This window comes from Morone saxatilis, unplaced genomic scaffold (assembly GCF_004916995.1).
Source record: "Morone saxatilis isolate NCDOM2014 unplaced genomic scaffold, NCSU_SB_2.0 Contig10, whole genome shotgun sequence".
In the NCBI taxonomy this organism is placed as follows: domain Eukaryota; kingdom Metazoa; phylum Chordata; class Actinopteri; family Moronidae; genus Morone; species Morone saxatilis.
In genome coordinates this window covers 17,879,427-17,885,768 of record NW_023339652.1, presented here as the reverse complement: position 1 = coordinate 17,885,768, position 6,342 = coordinate 17,879,427, and the positions used below count along the sequence as shown (strand labels likewise).

Genomic DNA, 6,342 nt, shown 5'->3' with positions numbered 1-6,342 from the left:
TATCATGATACGTATCGTATCACCAGATTCTTGCCAATACACCGCCCTAATTATAGCTAAACATTTCTGGGAATATTTTAAGTAGAATTTTCTGAATAACACCATGTGACTGTCTGCTCATAATCACTAAAACAAAAACTGGACTGGACTTAATAAGTCATTACGAGGAGAAATTGACACTCAGATGCAGATCTGTGTTCCAAATATGTGCACATATCAGTTAAATAGCTTTTGGCTGGGGATACAACGTTACTGTATGTAATGTGAGTGAGGAGAAGAAGCAATCCTCCTTCCTCAACTCCTCTCCCGTCATCAAGGTGTAAGTGTCTGGTTGCCATGGGATACCCCTGAACAGAGAAGGCAGCCGGCGAGAACAGCTCCGCCATTAACAGCGAATGAGAGTGTGTATGAGGGGTTATGGGGCCGCTGTGGACAGCCCTCGCCTCCCAAATTGAATTGCAAAGCAGCATCCGCGCAACAGTTCAGCAACAACAGATCAATGAAGCCTGTGTGTGTGTGTGTGTGTGTGTGCTGTCTCTACCTGCCACTTTCTCTGCTGCAGTATTTTCTCACACAGTCTCCTTATAAATCATCACCACTTGATTCCACTGTTTAGTGAAGGCATTTATCAGAAATGCTTCACACAGGGTCTGACATTAACACCCGTCTCAGGAAGGTGTGCCACTGGTGTGTGACTTCTGTACAACATAACAAGTTAGCTCTGTTTGCTCTTATTGATTAATCAATCAATTGTTAAGTGTAGTGAGTGCCAGAATGCCGTGAAAAAATATCCATCACAACTTCCCAGAATGGCAGGGGTGGAATGCAACAGATAACATTTGAATCAAATACTGCACTTCAGTACACATTTACTACAGTACTTACAGTACATTTTACCTTCATCAAACTATTGCAGCTTCTGTGATGTGGATGTTGCACTTGGACATGTGCAGCCCTAATGCACATGGGGCTGTAGTAAGAGACACTCTGAATACAACAACTGAATACAAAAGAGTTTGGAGGGTTGTTTTCTGTTTTAACCATTCCAAAAACAAAAGAATAAAATGTATTGAATGGATTAAACACTATGTTTACCTGCTCTGCTCTAACATAAGCTGCAAATGTCACAAAGTCAGGAAAGTCCAAGTATAGAAAATCACATTTGAACCAGAAGATAATGATGATACAATTAAAGAAAGAATTATATATATAATAATGGACAATTAAAACTTGCTTTGGTAGAAATGTATGATTTTGACTTTTCTGAGACTTTAATGTTTGTTTGGTTTATTTTTAGCACAGGGTCTGTTTGCAGCAGCAGTTGGTACCATCCTCTCAGGCTGAAGCTGAACATTTTGCTGTGATTTTTTGCTTTCTTCACCCCCTCCCCTCTGTATTTCTGGTGGCAATCATTAAAATAATGAGGTCATTTCAATCAACAGACACCCGCACAACCAGCTCAGCATTGCAGGAGGGGGTTTCCCCCCCTGAGTGTCAGGAGTGGGGTATAATATGACACCCACAGCATCATTAGAGAATCACAAATCACTTAATGCACCTCTAATTACATGCAATAGGCCCCAGGAGGACGCATAGACACTAGTATGTGAATGCAAAACACACACACCGGACACACACGCACACACACACACACACACACACACACACACACAGACCTTTTATATACACAATGAGGAGAGCGAGTGAAACAGCATCTCATTAGACACTGCGTTAAAGCTCCGTCCCTTACTAAACACACACTAAGGGTAAAATGCCCAAATATCACACACACACACACAAATACAAGAGCGACAGAGGAACTAATCATACGTTGGCTGCAGACACTGATGCATAATGTATGTGTGGAGCCTGTTGCCCTGCTAGAACCGGGTGATCAGATGCTCAGCTGGGAGTGTGTATGAGAATCAGTGTGTGTGTGTGTGTGTGTGTGTGTGTGTGTGTGGGGACTCCGCAATCAAGGAGCCTGACTGACTGACAGGCTTTGTTGCCTCGGAGGCTTTGTTGCCTCACTTCAAGGCCCTGTAGAATCACATCAGTGTGTATGTGTGGGAGTCCTGTGCGAACGGCAGAGCAAGCAGACAGACAGAAAAGCAAACCGTCATCGCCAGCTGAGTGAGAGGCAACACCGTCAGAGTTTCACCTGCGGCATAAAAGGTACAAACTGTGTGTATTCATGGCTTTGGGAGCAGTGCTGTGGCCGTCCCCGGGCTTGTATGTCTTGTGCTACTTCCAAAGCATCTGTCTGTGCATATAGTGAATATCTGCTGCTGAATACATTAAATCATCCCCCTCAACGCACAGAGTCAGTCATGTGTGAAAGCAACAATGCATTCTGGGCACAAAGAGCCTGTAGTACACACAATGACTACAAGAACTGACGTGGAAATTAGCTCAAACAAACAACCGCTTCATGAAGCTCTCAGGTGTGGTTGGAATCACTGGTCTTTGGTAAAAAGGAAGGAAATCCGCAGATACAAACTGATCCATTTATCATTCCTGTTCCATCCAGACAGATCTCTTTCCATCAGTTATCACAGCACAAAAAACAAGCCTTCATAAACGTACATTACTCTCAAAATCAAACCTAGATTTCACTACAAATGTCTTAAAACTTTTAATGATGTACTCCAGCAATTCTGTCAGAACTGTGATTCCATAAGACTAGGGGAAGAGACAAAGAAAAGGTTGAGACATCCTGAATCTTTGTCTGTACAGCCTTACCTTGCGGGGTAGATAGAATCCATCTCGTCAGGCTTCAAGCTATGCCCTTGTGTCCAACCCCAATGGATTGGACCAGTGAGCATTCTTTAATGAACGACTTGCAGTGTGATGCAGCGATAAAGTTGAGACTGTTTGCTCAAAAACAACAATGGCAGCTGCTAAAGAGGTTAGTGTAGATGCTGCTAGCATCACTATTTCTACAATGAAAGAAGAGCAAAGAACTGCACTGGAGGCCTTTCTCCGTGGAAAAGATGGTTCATCCAATCATCTGCCAAGTATTATTTTTGAAAGAGCCTGCCCTTTTCCAAACAGTTTCCGACTTCCCAGCCAAGGCATTATAGTTTGTATTCTTCTTTAGTTTTTAGTTTTATTTCGTTTTCAATTTAATTTAGTTTCAGTTCTTTTCCAGAGTGGGTGTGCTCATTTCAGTTACATATACACATATATGCACCAATGATTTGACCAAACTGACAAAGAAGGAAGTTTTGTAACCAAAACTAAAATTATTTTTCACAGCCTGTTTTAGTTTAGTTTTATAATAAAGAATCAATCTTTGAAACTAACATGCAGACCCTAACGCTGTGCCCATCAATAAAAAAACAATTCCTCTTCATGGCCATGGTATGAGTTGATCTACCGCTCCCATAACGCTCGTCCATTTGGCTTCACCAACACATTCCACCACCCAGTGCTCCACCAGCAGCACCTGCTGCAACTGGGCAACCAGCCTGGCCTCTCACACTCACACACACTCACACACACTCACACAGCATCCAGCTCGTATGTGCAGGGAACACACACTCAACCTTTTCCTTCTCTCTAAATGGAGCTAGCGACCGCTGTGCCGAGTTGGGCTGCCAACGCCTGGCACTGGCTGGGTGGGAGCAGCACCCCATCTGTTTGCTTGGCAACAAGACAACTAAAGATGGTGGGGGGGGTGTTGTTGTTAGGGTGTTGGGTGGTGGGGAAGCAGCGGTTACCACTTTCTGATCTCTTAATCGTTATGAATTATACTTACATGATGGGGGTAAGAGCTGCAGGGGGGCAGGCTGAGTCAGAATGAGAACATAGACTGTGTGTGAGTGAAAGTGAAAGTGTGTGTGTGTTACAATGGTCCAGTGTTCCAGTGCCCGAGCTAAGCTGGCTCTATCAGCCCTATTCAGCGCCCTATTGGCCGGCCGCAGGACGCTACTGTGGTGATGTCATCATCCTGTCATGCTGTCAAACACTGCTTTGTCCTTTTATTCACTTTAAGGTGGTGAGGAGAGAGAAGGAAGAAGAGGGAGAAGAGGGAGAAGAAGGGAGGAGGCTGGGGCAGGAGGTGTTGAAGGTGACAGGCTCATTTTCATTCAGGCACATGTTCTAGTTGCTCCCCTGGGTCCTTCAGTCATGGGAGGCTTTTGTGTCCACACTTCATGACTCACTGTCACCTGACTGTATTAGCAGATTAGCAGCTGCTGTTTATCTACACCTAGTTATGAGCTCTCAGAGAGCGCACTGATGAAAGGAGAGCAGATAACGCTCTCCGCACCGAGGGAATAAGTGACAGAGAGCGTGGAGGCAGAGGTGGTAACATATGCAGGGTGATAACGCACTGTCACATCCGAGCACTCAGGGATTCGGAGGGGGAAATGTGTCCCCCATAGGTCCATTTATGCCTGTTAAGCTGTGGTTGCTACAGTGGCATGAGTCCAGCATTCTTTACTCATGACACAACCATGACAACAGGCTGCCAGCAGGCAGGCTGCAAGTGAGAGAAGAGCTCTGCTGCTGCTTCCACCACCAGTTAAAGTCAAGAAAACCCCCTTTGACCTGTTGCATCCCTATAAATATATACTATGTATAATATAGAGATCTCCTACAGAAATGTATTGAGACATATACAGACAGTGGTATGTTATGTTATATGTTTGTTTTTCCACAAAAAGCTTAGTTTCCACATTAAAATGCTTAAAAGTGACCTCCTCCTTCTTCCTCATTTATCTATGAATATGAATATTTCTGAGTTTTCCTGCTAGACACAAGATCGGTGTATGTGCCCTGGTGCCTTCAAGTTTCTACATCACAAAATAGAAGTTGCATAATGGACTAGGATGCACCTCACGCTACATGGCATACTTTAATCTGACCGAAAAAGCATCAAAGACACCTTCAAACAGGAGACAAAGAATCAAGCTTCTATCCAAATATAGTTTATTTAACCAAATTTTCATCAAATCATCAAAATAAAGAGTTTTTATCCACTACTGTCATGTGAATATTAGGAGTTGGGCGTGCCAATGTGAAACTTTCACCATATCTTGACAGTAGTACACGAGACAGATCATTTGTGGGGAAAAAATGAACCAAAATCAGGTTCCTCTGAAGCTTTAAGTCACTGTGTCACTAAAATGACAGCTAGTACTACATACAAAGATATGAATTAACTCGTTTTGTAACTTGCTTATTGTCTCTTTTCTGTTCTATCTATAACCCTGTCTATTCTTATATTTTGTTCCTATTACTATTTTTAACTGTTAACAGGTTACTGTAGTAGAAGAGTGTTTATCTCAGCCAACATATCCTGTATAAATACAAGTTAAACACTGTAGATTGAGCAGGATGCTGCGAGGGACACATGTTATTATGAAGATTAACTGTGTAGAAGAGGCAGGTCATGGCTGTCTGAGCTGTTGTGTGTCAGCAAATGGCAGCTGTTTTCACAGCAGCTGCAGGGTTATAACCACGTGGTGACGGCGATGTGCCTGATGGGAGTGAGTCACTCTTTGTCGAGAGATAGACAGAGATATATAGAAGTTCATTATTAAGGCCTTTTAGGTCTCTCTGTTTTTAGGATGGCTTTTGATAGTTCATTTAGGTTTCCTTCAGATGTTCGCAGAGGAAACAGATGGTATTGGATGGATGCACCTCAACCACAGAGAGGAGATCTTTATTTAAAACAAGTCAATTGGTCTTTAGTGTCTGTTTAATAAGTAGATTTGATCATACTTTAGAGAGAAGCTTCTCTGTGTTCTGATCTGTTCCCATTGTCTTTTTAACAAAAATGCTGTCCACTAACTCTTGCCAGTCTGTTCTCTGTTTGTTTTTTGTTCGACACTTCATGCATGGATGTTCACAATTAAACACTCCAGCTCAAAAGCCTTTCTTTCCTGTAAAACCTCTACTGGAAGCTTTTGAAACAGATTAGTAAACAAGAACAGTAATTCTGTCTAAAAAAAGAAACTCAAAGCAGCAAATTGTTGCTGCTTTGAGTAATGATGCTTTTGATCATTATTTCAATAATGGCTTTTAGTTGTGGATTTATGCTAAAAGAAGTTGAGGAATGCTGGAGTTTCTTAGTTGCATATAAGTTGCATTATGGATGAAAAAAACGGAATTCTTAATAATAATGTTATGAAACATCTTGCTAACAGTGACGGAGGGAGAGCATGATCTGTGCTGGCAGAGCTGACAAAGGCAGTGTGCTGTCTGAAGGCGGAGTGTCAAAGATGTAGCAATCCACACAGCGAGGGACGACTAAAGCATCATGTAGACTCGCCGTTCCCGACCTGTCGCGCAACAATGTGACGTCATGGGAGCGCCGTAACTATTTATACTTGC

At 42.7% G+C, this 6,342-nt stretch overlaps 1 protein-coding gene across 1 annotated transcript in view; it reads right to left on the bottom strand.

The window, feature by feature from the left end:
* The window catches only part of dennd5b (DENN/MADD domain containing 5B), a 54,521-nt gene that overhangs the window by 47,585 nt on the left and 594 nt on the right, over nt 1-6,342 (bottom strand). The gene's annotated exons all lie outside the window — the stretch shown is intronic.